This window comes from Falco peregrinus, chromosome 5 (assembly GCF_023634155.1).
Source record: "Falco peregrinus isolate bFalPer1 chromosome 5, bFalPer1.pri, whole genome shotgun sequence".
NCBI lineage: Eukaryota > Metazoa > Chordata > Aves > Falconiformes > Falconidae > Falco > Falco peregrinus.
The window spans coordinates 96712600-96727708 of record NC_073725.1 but is presented as its reverse complement, the minus strand read 5'-3'; the positions used below and the strand labels follow the sequence as shown (position 1 = coordinate 96727708).

At 48.4% G+C, this 15109-nt stretch overlaps 1 protein-coding gene across 5 annotated transcripts in view; it reads right to left on the bottom strand.

The window, feature by feature from the left end:
• FRMD4B (FERM domain containing 4B) overlaps positions 1 to 15109 on the bottom strand; it is a 137180-nt gene that overhangs the window by 70809 nt on the left and 51262 nt on the right. Inside the window, exon 1 of one of the 5 annotated variants that reach the window (XM_027793058.2) lies at positions 5087 to 5205. The exons of the other annotated variants lie outside the window; for them this stretch is intronic. The gene's annotated coding sequence lies outside the window, so the exon portion shown is untranslated. Of the gene's footprint in view, positions 1 to 5086; positions 5206 to 15109 lie in introns of those variants that run through there. 5 annotated transcript variants of the gene reach the window in all.

Here is a 15109-nt window from a genome sequence, read left to right as displayed (position 1 = left end):
GGCATGTGGTGCATTTGGAAATCCATTTGCCACGCTGATCCAGCCTCCACAAAGGGGCCCCAAAATCCTGCCGTCCTGCTTTTGATCAGTGACTCAGAGGCAGCAGTGCTGCTTTGCAGGTGTACGAGCCCAGAGAACCAGCCTTGCACTTTGAATTTCATCTCAAAATCCTTACCTGAGCTGCAGTTAACCAGCTATAAAACATCACCAGTAATTTCCTGTAAGGGTTTTGTTTCCCCCCACCCCACAAACCTATAACTCATAAGCCTGTACGAGATTTCAAAGCTTAATACTGAAGCTCCTATGCTGACGTTGGATTTTCATCAGCATTTAGGAGGGGTTTTTTGGGTGTTGTGGGTTGGTTTTTTTTTTCCTTTGGTCCTGAAAACATTTAGGATCAGATCCTCAGCTGCCTTAGATCAGCATTGTTTCATTGACTTTGATTCAACTGGCTGGCTTATATCTAGCCCATAAACATGTACGGCCTGATAAAAATATGAAATAAGATGCAAGAATGTATTGCAATATGAAGCTGCCCTAACAAGGCACATCTCAGCAAAATAAAAGCCTTTGCCTATCCTTCTGGAAGGAAGGGGCCTGCATGCAGCTGGGGGGGAGAAGGAAAAAGTTATAATGGTTTAAATGACCTCAGAGTTTCCTGGTGTGTCTGTTGGGAGAGCAAAGCCTTGTGGTGTTCTAGCACTTAGAGTCGCTCAAAACTTTAAGGAATAAGCAGAAAAATAACAAACAGGACTTCAGTTTTATACCAGCATTTCTACGGAAACTTTTTAAAGGATCCACATAGGATCACACTTCTTGTGAGCCTGTTAGCAGCCTGGGGGCCTCCTTGACCCAGTGTGGGTGCCCAGCACAGTGCCCTGTGGTGGGAAGTGCTCAGGGAGGGGGCTAGAAATGCTCCACCCTCCCACAGGTAAGGATCCAGGGAAGGGAAACATGACCCCATCCCATCACAGCCCACTTCCATGCCTCTCCAGCCTTTCCATCACCTCCTTTGCCAGCAAGGAGTGCAGCACGAGGATCCCAAGTGATGCCTCCTCTGCACAGCTGCCCTCCCCTCGAAGTCTCTTGGACTCACCGATATCCCCTACAAAAGAGTTGGCTCTGGGTCTAAAACACTCAGTTTCCCCCCTGTCTGTGCACACAGCAGGCGGGGCAGCTGGTGGGTTCCCTGCTGTGGCACTGCAGCCTGGCCCACGCAGATGTGATCCCTTTGAAGGCAACTGGCAAGAGCTTCCACCAGCATTACAGGGGGCAGAGCACGTCTCCAGACATACTGACTCTCCTTCCTAATCATCAAGTCATAAAGAAACCTTTGGCTGAAGTCCTGACTCCAATGTAGTCAATGAATTTTGCTGTTAACTTTAATAGGGCCAGGATTTTGCCTTAAATCGTTATCTTGCTATTAACCTTAACAGAAGCCAGCATCTGCTTAATGTTAAATAGCCAGTGATGCACTGAAGTGGCTGGCTACATCTTTCAGCCTTCGTGCTATGGCAAACCACTCTTTAAGACCCATCCCACCTCACCAGGGTGACTCCAAGTGCCACCTCTGTCCTTCTCAAGGGCTGCAGAGCCCACACTGGCGCCGCACGCTCCCGTCCCCACACTCACGGGGTGCTCACCCACAGCAACTGCAAGGACCTTACAGAGTCATTCCCCACCTCAGGGTGTCCCTGTGCTTCTTGTCTCGGGACCAGCCAGGCAGGGACAGACACTTGAAGACCTGACTGAATACACCATGCACAGAAATTATGTTTTAAATAAGTTTTCTCCAGCATTTCTCATCTTAAGTGCAAGCTGGTACAAATGCCCCTTTGATGATGCTTTCCATGGAAATGTTGGCTCTGCTGAAGTTTGGCAAAGAGTTAGAGATAAAACACAGGGGGCCGAGAAGCTCTCTGGGTTGCATGGCACCTTCCTAAAATAACCGCGTGAACTGAAGATACAGTGAAAAAAACCTGGCTCCTGCAGAGCATCAACTGACTTTCATGTAAGTCCCACCAGCTGAGCCAGTAAAAAAATCTGGCAACGTAACAGCCCAAGTGCTCTCGCTCACCACAGGCATCATGGCTTTTCAGGGCTAAGTGCCAGCACACTTTCCATACAATTCTCCTTCTCCCCTTTTATTCTACTATTTCTCGTTGCAGGGGATGGCAAATCTAAGAGGTCTTTCACTCCCTTTATAGACAGTTTGCCAATTTGTACAGGACAACAGGCACAGCCTCTTGTGGTCATGAGCAAGATCACCCTCTTTGGAGCAAGTCGTGGGGGCTCATAAATCTCCTCCTCTCCCAAGATGCTCAAATGCAGTGCTCAGAGAGAATGATGAGCATACTGCAATTAATAAAATGAAAAAACACAAACAACACACATGCACAAAACCCAAAGAACAGTGGCAAATGAAAATCCAGGGAACAAATGAATTCAGTCTTCCTCAAAATGGTAAATATGGTGTCCCAGCCACGAGATAAAGCCCTTTGCCAAGTGCAAAACCTAAACAGGAGAGTTGCTGCTTCTTGATCTCTACCAGGAGTGTGCAACGTGAAAAACTAACCCCTCTCCTCCCCGCAAGGAAATTTTGCAGCATGGCTGCCTCTTCTGATGCTACCGATGATGTAGTGGGTGCTGCTTCCCCCATGCAGGGGTGAGGGGTTGCTCGCCCACGACCTGTGCACCAGCACACAGATGAGCACATCACAAGCCACTGCACGAGGCAGAGGGACAAACTGCTGCAGAAGAGCCTTCACTGGCCGTGCTGGCCCCATACTTTCGAGTTGACAAGCAGCTTTCAGACAGCATTTTGCCTCTCCCAACACTGCCAAAGGCCACAGGATATGGCAGGCTGTGTTATCAGTAGATGCCGAGTCCCTCTGACAGGGGGAGAGGTTAGTTAGCCATCTTCTGGAAGGAAGAGCCTCATTGCTGCATTGGGATTCTCCTTATATTAAATAAAGGTCTCATACTCTCAATTGAAATGTTTCTCAAACAGTTCCTGTCATTCCACAAGTGCTGATGTTACCATTCCTACTACTTTGCAGACTATTTAAAATAACAGCAAGAAAATTGTAGGCAGGCAACTCTACAGCTAATCCTAAAAATCAGGAAAATTAATAGGAAACAATCAGTGCAAATCTGCCACAAATATCAAGTCAGTGAAATACTTCATCCAACATCTGCTTTCCTTGGCGGAACACAGCCCATAAATTAGTGTCTGGTGGAGACGTGCTTATCACCGCCAGTGCTGAGACACTGTAGTCTGGTCATTACTGCACACAAGCCCATGGTGATGTTTTGTTCCCGTGCAATCTCCTAGGAACTTGGTGGTGATCCTGGGGGATCAGAGACCTTTCCTGACACTACCCAATGGAGAAAATGCAGTGTTGGCCCTGAAAGGGCACTGTGTGGAGGCAGCAGCATCCTCTGCCCTTGAATGAGCGGTACCCACCACGGGGCACGGCTGGTCTCCTGCCTTCCTGCGACCCTCGCTCCTCAGCCAGGAGGTTGCAGGCAAATCAGTTAAGCTCCTGCTTCTTTGCTTAAGTCTCTACAACATGAGGCTCCGGAGATATTCTGTGCAGAGCTGGTAACTTCTCCTGCGTTTCACCCCACCCATCCCTGACCCACCTGAAACAGAAACTCAGCTTTCCCTGTAACAGGCACAGTTACAGAAGACTAAAAAATTCCCCTTAGAGAAGTTTCATCCCCAGAGACCCACACTCTGCCCTTAATGCATCTTTGCCTCTGCCCTGTCTCTTTGATGGCTTTTCACAGGCTGCTGCTCTGTTCCCCACTGCATTGCTTCTCCACCACCACCACCTGCTCGCCCCTGGGTTGGGTTTTTGTGGGAAGGTTCCTGAGGCAGGAGACTTCGGTAAAGCAAGCCTTGACCAAGTATCTGCCATTCTTGCCAGGCAGCACCATGCCCTCTGAGAGCATCTAGCACCTCCTCCCCTCCTGCCCCATCAGAGTCTTGTACCCAGCTCATCCCCCAATCCTGTTCCCATCCTTCCCCTGGACTTTTCCAGCTGCTCTCATGCTTGAGAGCAGCCCCTCAGGAAACCCAGACGCCAGCCTTGAAGAGACATTAGGTAAGCAGACAATGAAAAATAATTCATTTTGAAAAAGGTTATATCACCAAATTGCCTTTAAATCTGTAACTTTCAAAAAAAAAAAAAAGCAAAGAGCAAGCAAACAACCCCAGAAAAGCCTGAAATCTTAAGCTCTCTGGAAGAAATCTAATAGTGGATACTGGCCACAGCAGGCGCTGAGCAGTGTTCCTTGGCAGTGCCGGCGGTGAGGGGCCAGCCTGCCCAGCTGCCAGCGCCTTGCCAGGCACTTGGAGGCTTTCACAGGTTTGGACTGCTCCACACTCCACTTTTAAAGCAAAACAAGCACTTGGGATCAAAGGCTCTTTCTCAACAGCCGTTACTGAGCTCCGCGTGCACTGCTGCATCTCCAGCGCCCAGCCTCTTCGTGAGGGTTTTTTTTTTGGGCAGGAGGGGTGGGGACCTTATTGATGAGACATTTAATAGTTACATGCTGAAAGGAGCTACTGTACCAGGCACTGACTGCCGTTGCTCAGGACTTATGAATCTGGGCTTTGTTCAGTTTAAATCACATCTCAGAGCAGCCTATAAGGGTAACCTCAGAAAATGGGTTACTCTTTATAATCAGGAGTTAACAGACCTCCAGCTGCGACAAAATTAGCAGAACCAAGCTTGGATTTAGCACTTTCCTAAAGCAGTCAAGGCAGCACTTACAACAAAGGCAGGAAAAAGCAGCTGTAAACACTGGGAGTAAACAAACAACCCCTTATCTCCACAATGGAGTGCAACAGATACAAAGAAATTTTTATGGATTGATCTTTCACAGGGCAAAGAAAAGAGCAAGCAAAAAGTTTTCAGCCTGTGCTACCCAAGCACCCCAAAGCAATCCTGCTTGGCTGTGTGCTGTGCTCTGGCTGCCTCCTCTCCCGCACGGTGTTTGAGTTGGGGCACCAGGTAACAGCACTAAGTAACATCATCTGTTGCTGCTAAGCACCAGCAATTAAAATATAGCCTCTTACCTCCAAATCACGCGCCCTGCTGGTTTAAAAGGACTGGAGAAACCCAAGAAGTACTCAACAGTGTGCATGTACTAAGCCTTCAAGTTTTCTGTACATTTGAGCTGGGGGAAGAAGGGAGACAGATCCCGGACTTCTTCCGTTGCCATATAATCTCAAGGAAGTGACCTTCGCATTTGTTGCTTTGATTACAGATTCAGAAACAAAAGCCCTTCCAGCGTGAGTCAGGGGACACAAGAGATTGAAATGTGCTTGTTAAAAACGGGAGGTGAGCTGGGAAAGCATTACAATTATTTTAATTTTTTTTCCTTTGTAATATTAACCCCTTTATTACGAAGCAAAACTAAGTAAAAAAAACAGCAGTTACTGACCAAAGGCACAGCACGAGGTGCCAGCCCTGGGGCAGCAAGACACCTCACTGTGGGACCCCGGGTCCCTGCCAGCCCCACAGCAGCCGGCTGAGGACCCCACGCCAGCAGCTCTGCGCTTGTTGGGAGCTGCCATCACCCCTCTGGCTCTTAAACCCCACGCATCCCCATCCAGGGGACAGAAAGGGCCTTTACAACAAAACCTGGCACAGCACGAAAACTTCAAGCTGCCTCCACTTCCAACTCCTGGGACAGGGGGCTTAGCCCCATGGCAGCAGGGAGGCTCATCTACTGACCTGAAGGTATACAGGTAAACGAAGGTAACTAGACCTGGTCTTCTCAGCACACCTGCCCTCATTCCATACACACATCTCCATAGTCCCTCGCTGCAGCAGACACCCCCCAGCACAGCGTTTCGCTGGATTTCCAAAACTCCTTTCCAAAGCACAGGTCTGCTGCCTCTGATGTGGGCTACCACACGTCAGGGAGAGAACTAGGCATGCAGACACAGTTCACACCCTTGGCCATCAATCTGAATTTGTTCTGGGGTCAGGGCTGGTCTCCAGGAGTGCAGTTTGCTGCTGGCAGAGGCACAGGAGTAAATCACCTACCTGCTGATCTGCTGCTTCCTTTGTAGGACTTTCTCTATGTGCAAAACTTGTAGTTCATCTCCTGATTTCTTCCCCTCTGGTACATCAACCTGCGAGGCTTCGCACACTGCTGAGCTCTGACACAGCCCCACTGCCTGTGTAACAGCATCAGGCAGAGCACAGGTATCACACCAAGGCTCAAAACCTGAGGTCTCCAAAAGGAATGCCAAATGCCTGTATAGCATCGCTTTTACTGAAAAGGGAGGTGGGGGGTGGTGGAACAAAACAGAAAACTGAAGAACTGCACACCCAAATCCAGGAGGTTGTAACCTCCAGAGCTGCAGCCTGACCTCCAGGCAGGTAAACAAAAGACACAAGTTCTCAAATGTACACGTTTCAAAGTCTGCAATACAAGCTTGTTCCTCCTTCACAAACACAGCCTTAGCATTATTATTTTCTTTTCCTGTGATGTGAGTATGGGTACCCCAAGTTTTTGAATCACAACACTGATTCACATCCTCTGGCCACATAAATTATGGTAGGAAAACTGAATCCAAGGAAACAGCACAGCCCAGGACCACAGCATCCGATGTGGGCTGGAGGACACAGGCTGGGGGAACACCACCAAATGCTAGCAGAGCAGGGAGGAGCTCTGGACACACACCAAGACACTTCACCTGGGAGCAACAACAACCTCTTCCCTTTAACTAGATGCTCCTCTTCAGTTATTTATGCTACCAACCGAGCAGTCACCATGCACAGAGAGGACCAAACTACAAGGACCTTTCCACCCTAACTTTTATAATCCATGGATCTATTTTAATAGGAAAAAATTAAGTTCAACACCTGGAACAAACTAACTTGCTTATATCAGGATGGGAAGCAAGATCATCAGGGTCTGTCAAACTTTTGAAAGCAACACCTCAGGGAGATGTGGCTCCCACGTGCCAGAGACACCAAGCCCTCTTGGTGCAGCTAAACTCCCCTGAACAGGAGGCTCTGAGTACTGAGCATCTGAGGCCAACATGGGGCTCCACCAGGCTGCGGAGCCCTGTGTGAAGCCGGAGCCTTACTGATACTGCTGGGAAGGGAAGCAGAGCTGCTTGGTCCACACGATCCCACAGCGTGAGTCAGCCCTGCTCCCCTGGCCTGAGGTTGCCTCTGTAAGTTATCATCAACCCAGACACCTCCAGAGGCCAACTCACCCCAGCTACCCCAGACACCTGGGATGCAGGGAGGTGCCAGAGGTGTCTCGCCCTCCTTGTTTAACGCAGAGAAACTAGCTTTGATCAAATACCCGCCTTTTAAATAGCTGCAGACCAAGAGGTGGGGTTTTTTTCCCCAGGTTACTTTGTAAAAGGTAACATTGTCATAGCCAGGAGACTACAGAAGTTCTCCACACAATGCTCAATATCACAGGTTTCATTAAAAAAAAAAAAAAAAAAAAAACCAAAACATAAGCTGGTCCCACACCAGGCAGGAGTGTGCCAGGTCAGGTCCAGCCAGCTGGATCCACACTGCACCAACAGCCTAAGGGATGGCAGCTGGGACAGTTTTGGGAGAGCGTTTCAGAAAAACAAACTTGCATTTGTCTCCAAAACACAGGCTCCAAAGCCCTAAAATAAGACGGAAAATAGACAGTGACTCATTTTTCCTTCAAGAAATGACGTGAAGGTTACCTGGGTGGTGCCAACTTCTGCCCTGCTGGGACAGCCACAGGGACAGGAATAGCTGGAGGAAGGGAAGAGCACAGCTCCTCAGAGGATCCAGGGCTTCCAAACAACTACAGAGCTGGGCTATAATTCAGCTGTGCTCTAGGCCACAGGTAATTTTTCTAAACAAGAAAAATTAAAGTTTAAACAAAATGTAGCATACCTGTAAGAGGTTCTAGTAGTGGGAAGCTGTTGGAGCAGCAAGAGTTGGGCAGGGTGAAGTCTCTGTAACTCTGAGGCCACCAGAAAAGCCCCAAGCTGGGCTTTGGGGATGGCAGCATCACAACTCCTTGCCAAAGGGTACGTAACCCTACAGCAAAGGCAGTGCACCCCAGCCTCTCTGAACAAGGCAAACTGATGCCATGTGCTTGGTATTAGAGAGGAATTACTCCCACTTTCGCTATGGCTTAGCAAACAGCAACTTGCACAGCAGCTAAGTGCACCAGCCCAACCAGATTCCTGACGGCCTTCACCTACACCAGCATATTTGCTCTCCCGAAACAGCTGTGGCTACCAAACACGTTCAGTCTGGCATCAGCCAAACAACTCTACACTCAGTATGGCAGGGACCTCTTCGCCTAGGACAGCCACCTTCCTGGAGAGACTGTTTCCTTCTTATTTTTTTCTTGTCTCTCTTACAACCTCAGTTTTCCTCTCCTGTTGCACTTCTGCTGCCTTTTTTTCCCCTACCTGTTTTTGTTGTTTCTCCCCACCCCACAACTTTCTTGCAAATTTGTGCTCAGTCTGGAGTACTGGGGGGTTCGACATACACCTGAAAGGGGTCAGAATGATTATTCTTTTTATTCCCTGGTCCCTCCCATCCCTTTCCTTGCTTACACAGCCTGTACTTTTTGTGCTATGTAATTCTTGTGCTACTCTCCTGCTCTTCCAGCTTCTTCACTCCCATCCTTCAGTCCTTTGCCTCCCTCGCACTTGCACAAGCCAGTAGCCTGCCTGCAAGAGATACGAACAAGCACGGCCCTCTCCATACCATACACCCTCTGCCCAGCCCACATCACCCTGTCTACAAGCTGCTAGCCCAACGAAAGGTAAAACCAGGACACTCAGAAGAAAACACATCCTTCGCAATGGCCTAATGGTACAAGTGCTCTGCGTAGGAACTTCTCCATCACCACCCCCCAGCTCTGCTGGCACTGCACATTTGCGCCCGATAGCAAGCTGAACACTGGGACACCCATCACTGGGACACCACCTGTTCTACATCAGCTGCAAAAGCAACCACGGAAACAGTACAGTCTTAAAACTCATGTTGCTTGTACTGTCAATGATGGCTTTTAATGGCTAAAACCAGGCTATTCTCAACCTTTTGATAACCCCACCTCTCCTTCCCCAACAGGCAGAGTAGATGCATGTTTATATGAATGACAGACCAGCTAGCGGGGAGAAGTGTATTAGTGTGTGGGAGGGTATTTAAGCTAATATATTCCAGTGCTGATAGCTTTATCCTCTTTTCAGTCTCTTAGAATGAACTGGCCTCCATCTGTACAGAAGATTAGTAGAATTACCAATCACTAATTATGACTCAGAGGTTTTAAGAGCAACGCAGACTGTACAAGAGTGGCCTGATTTTTAGAAAATGAGGAGACAAAGATAGCACAGTGTTATTTTAAGGACATGGACAGTCCAACCAAGATTACAGAGCACTGCAGTGACAACACTAGCAGAAGGAAGGAAAGCTAAGCATGCAGACAAAAAAATGAAGTATGGAAAAATCAGCACGTGCCTGAAACACGTCTAATTCACCTTTTCATAAGCCTCTTGTCCAGTCAGAGCAAGCTGGCCAGCCTCTCTGCACCAGACCAAAGACGAGATTTATCCAGGCAAGTTCATACAGTGATACCTTTGTATAGGAGTCTGCTTCTGAAAAGTGGCGCCAGCAACATTTGAAATCTAACTTATTTTGCAAACTGCGTCAGATCGAAGAAAAAAAAATATTTATACGGGCCAAAGCAGTTAGTGAATAGAAGGCACTGTTTGAAACTGGCACTGTGACACCCTGAAGGAAATGAGATGAAGTTCACAGTCTGGTTGTGAAGTTTGTCTGCTAGGGAAGAGGGAGGAGCTGTACAAAAAAAATCATATTTTTGTTTCAATAAACTCTCTCAAACAGAAAACGCTATATCATGAGGTCCGATGGAAATATGTCTGGCAGAGCGCTTTGGAAAGCTGCTGTTGGAAACGTGTAAAGCCAAGTTTAAGCTCTCGGGAGGCAGTGCCCAGAACCAGTCCTGTTCCGAGCTCTGCAAGAGGCTCCCCCAAAGCCCCAGCCGCAGGGAAGCCTCCACGTGCCGTGTTTGGATGTGACAGGAGTTTCAAGTAGAGCCAAAGCTCTGCAGGTGATGTATGAGCAGTGTCACAGCGTTAGATCAGATCTTTGTGAACAAAGAAAACAGCTGGATGAAAGCCATCGCAGCAAAGTTTTTCCAGAGCAGCCAGTAATCCCAGCGCCCAAGCTTAAGTCTTTGAAGGGGCACATATTCAGTGTCCTCCAAAAAGGTCTTCAAGTTCCCTTGTGGAAAGGCCTAACCCAGAAGGAAACCCGTGATGCTTCCTCTGAGCATCATCTCCACTGGTGTGGAGGAAGGAAAGCTCTGCCCTGGCAACACAGAGCTCCCCCTTCGTGCTCACCCTCACTGCTCCAGCACCACACTTTCCATTGCTGTGAAAAGGGGGTGGGGGAGGGGAAAAAGACGACGTCTCCAATTTGTCAGCATATTTTATAATGAAAAGTTAAGGTGTGGGCTAGTAGAGGAAACATGGTCCTCGCTATCCAAACCAACTACATTAGCACCATAGGAAACAGAAGTCTACTGCTTCCTCTCTCGCTCCTCCACCCCAGGTACGTATGGGACAGATGCACAAACAAAGCTGACTCATTGTGCTTCATCAGCAAAATCTTTTTTTTCCCTTCACACAAAGGAAATGACCTTTCAGAAGTTAAAAAGCATTTGTCCAAAAAACTCACATTAATTCAATTTACACTTTCCCACTGAAGATTGTTAGCCAAATTACCAGTGTAACCAAATAGCTTAATCACAGAGATGCTCCTATACCTGCTTTCCTGTCCAGCAGATATTGATCACAGCATGTCACCATATTCAGCAGGAGTTTGGGGACAGTTTGCCTGGTTTCTCTTCTCCGCTTTGCATCAAACAGACTGACTGACATGCATTTTAACCCTGACACTAAAGCATTCACTTGACCAGATTTTAATTTATAAGTTAGTTGCATTACCAAATAGACTTTGATGCAATGTTTCTTTCATGCTTAAAGCACAGGGGCTAATGAGGAGTGACTGTGCCGTGGGACATACGGGTGAAAATTGGCAGTCATACTGCAGGGGAAGACATGCGCCGGAATATGGTAGTGTCGATATCCCAATGGAAGTCAGGCCAGTGGTAACCTAAGTAGCTAAACACAGGATAGATGTTGATCCTGAAAACTTTGCTTTGCCACTGCTTATTAACCTAATTTATATAAAAATTTCACTTTCTGCTTTATTGCTCTATATTTAAATCCGAGACAGGTGGCCTATAAAACCAGTATGCAGAGAGCCCTGCCAAAAGCTTTGTTTTGGAAGAGTATCCGGACACCCAGAAGCGCAGCACTGTCCTTCTGTGGGCATCAGGAGGGGCTCTGGGAAGACCCCCCCAAAGCCCAGGGGGGTCAGAGCTGGCAGGCCAGAGCACTACGTGCCAGACATCCACAACAGACCACAGCCCTCGCTCCTCTCCCTCATAGGAAATGGGTACCCTTGCATGAAGGCTTCTATGCTGAATTCTCACCTAGAATTTTTTCCAAACCCTAATAGCCCAAATAACTTATATTGACTTGCTGCAGTCAGAAGGAAGATCTGTGCCAGATCTTCCATCAGCTGCCTCTGCAAGTCTCTGTTTTTTTGAGGACAGGCTTTCAGATACTCCGTGCCACGGACAAGGCAATGTTCCCTGGCACACCACCCAAGTGCTCACAGGAGCTAAATTCACACACTGCACAGCCCTGCTCCCCTCGCGTGGGTTCAGAGGTTATTTCAGACTGAAAGGGGACACCCCGTCAGCACTTTGGCTCACAAACTCCTCCAGATGAACAGGCTCTGGGCAAATAGGACATCCCTTCTCTTTTGGCAGATGAGACAGATGACGGCAAGCACCCTGGAGCAGAGACCAGCTCGGGGAAGCACCTGAGCTTGGCTTGCTGGGCTGGAGTCCTTGCACCGGTGTCCTGGTGACACCACAGACGGTAAGACCTTGGCAGGTGTTTCCTGCACACACGTGCTAGAAACAAGAAGGCTGAAGAGAAGATGACTGACAAAGGCTGGTTTGTTCCTGTTGGGTTGGGGGGGTTGTACATAAAGCTGCTAAGACAGGTAAAGGCTTTATGGTAGCAGAGAGGATTTCAGCCTGCCCTGGCTGATGGCTCTGCCCACGTGGCCACCGCTGCACCTGCCGGCTTCAAAGGACACAAGTGAGAGCCCTGTGTAGAAGCATGAAGGTGTTAGTGGCTTCTCTGTGCTGGGACTCAAGCTCGAGTCTCCCATGAGGCTAGCAAGCATTTTATATTTGAAGAAAAACTGACCCAAACCCCACCACCACCACAATAAAAAACATAGCAGCCCAGGGAGAAGAAATCCTGCTGGCTTTCTTTTCACCACAGTAACGTACCGATGATTAGAGAGGCCTTAGCAATGTCCAGCTCACCCAAAAATAGCCACTGACCCACAAAGCAATGTGAATCCCAAACACGGATCAGAGCAAACTGAAGCCTCCAGGGCTGACCAGCAGCACAAGTGACTGTCACCTCACCCTTCCCTGCACATCCCCTGCGTGTAGCTCAGGGACAAAGTTCCAACTTTTTCCTGGTTTGTTAACCATGCACAGCCCAGGGAGTCCTCAAGAGAGGGCAGAAGCTTAAGTTTAGTCAGAAGAGCTATTCTAGACAACCAGTGGTATTTTTCACACCTGGACTATGAATGTGAAGGAGTTACAGAAATACAAACATTCTTGAAGTCAAGGTGGGAAAGGACTTTGTTAAGCACCTGTCCAGGTGCCAATATTAATAAGAACACAAAGCAAAACCACGTAGCCCCTTAACTACAGGGCTTCTAGCAAAAAATTAAGGCGGCAAATGGCATCCCTGGCAGGTAGGAGACTGTTGTTATATCCATTTCACGGACAAAGAACAGGGGCATACAGAAAGAAGACAATTTGCCCAAGATAATGCAGGATCTATGGTAATGATGGGACACACAATCTTATGTCCAAGATCAGAGCCTAGTCCCATAGCCACTGGAACATCCACCTCCTTGAGAAACAACGCCATGCAGAATTCTGCACGGCAACTTCTGCTCCTGTATTGCTCCACTGCACCCAAGGTGAACAAGTGTAGCCCAGCATGGCTCGGAGCACGTCTCTGCATGCAGGGGTCATCCAGCTCAAGTCGGTAGATATTCCCATAGCTTGAAGTGTTTAAAGAAAATGGAAAAGAAAAATAATAATTGATTCAACCTCTTTCAGGGCTCCGATATCTAAATAGACCACTGACATTTAATGCTGCGTGCTCAGTCCTGCACCCACCGGGCTCAGCCACACTACCACCAGTGGTTTTAACAGCAAAAAGCCCAGGACTTCAGCACAAAAAGCTGTGTGTTACACAGCCCAACAAGGAAGAGCTGCAGGGCAGTCCCTTAGCCATGTCTCCTTAATACACCCCAAATTACCACTAGGAAATTCCTGACATTAAAACGTGAGAGTCACCTTGTTCCTGCCTGGTTTCATCTCTGAGGGATGGCCCTTGGAGCAACAGGTCACTGCACATCCACAGCAATCCAGCGACACTTTCCTTATCGCTGTGACAAAGTGTGGGCAGAGGGGAGTGGGAAAGGGGCATTGCCCATCCACCCTTTGGCTCAAGGGCCCCCTGGAAGGATGACAGAAGGACCAATCTCTTTTTTACCCATTTTCACATCCCCACTTTAGGACACAGGCACAAGAGTCAGAGATGCTCCTCAAAGATGGCAAAACAGATCAATCCACCAACAGCCACTAGGACACAGCAAGTCTGAGATACAGCCACGCTTTGTTTTGGGGTGGGGGGGTGGGGGGGTGGGAAATCTCTTTTCACTTCAAGCCAACCATCGGAGAATGGCAGCTGAACAGGCTGAATACAGCTGTTGTCAGAGCTGGTCCTTACTGAGCCATGATTCCAGCCCTGGTCCTTACTGAGCCATGATTCCAGCCCTGGAGGGATTGGGTTTGCCTCCATGGGGAGGCAGCAGGGAGCAAAGGCAGTCCAAGCTCCACACTCTCGACATGAACGGACTACAAAAATAACACCCACACAGTACAGGTGTAGCTGGATTTTATGTATAGAGAAAGAAGGGAGCCAAGGCTGCATCCCACATTTCTTCAGGTCAGTAAAGGCAGGCAGATGGGGAGCAATGATGCCCGTACTCCTGCAATCCCTAACTGCACTTGAGCCATATTCCCCAAGTGACACACGTTGTCACACATACCATGAGTATTTGCATCCATCACCTGTACAAGATGCATTAGAGTACTTGGAAGCACTTCTATCACTGTAAAGCTGTTCTACCACTCCTGGGCATACCTGAAAGCTAAATAGCAACAGATCCCTTTGGGATTAAATAGGCACAGACGTCTTTTTAGCATGACTTTCCCATGGAAATAACATCCTGACAGTTCTAGAGAGCTGTTTGCTATGAGCTGTGTCATTCTCTGTGTTGCAACACACCAGGAAGAAGGGAGAAGCAGCTTTGAAACATTCAACATAATCTAGCAAACACGCACACTGACACCCTGACCAGGCACACATCACCAGTTTACACGTGAGACAAAAAGAGACGCACACAAAAATAAGTAACTGCCAGCAAAAACAGAGCCCAAAGAGTGGCACCACCCTAACTGCAACTGGATGCCACAGTAAATGCCAGCCTTTTTGCCGGCAGGAAGGGGAGCCTCCCCCAGTTGTTGCAGGACTCATCACAGCCCCCCCAAATAGCAATGCCTTTGTAATGTCAAACACTATCATTTTACAGTCTGCTGCTGTTCAGCCACACAAACAGCAGAAAAAGCTCCAGCCAGTCTCTCCTATGGCAGCATCGTGCTCCGAGTGCCAGCAACGCAGGAGGGGGAGCTGAGCTCCGTCCCCCAGATCCCAAGTGCAAGGATAGTGACGGCACGAAAGAGACTGAGGGGCTGTCAGCTGCTGAAACGCTTTGGGATAAACTGGCTGATAAAACACATTGAACATTTAGAACACCTCCCCAAAACCTGAATTCAAACCAGACGCGCAGTGCTGGCTGTTTGGAAGCCGTGC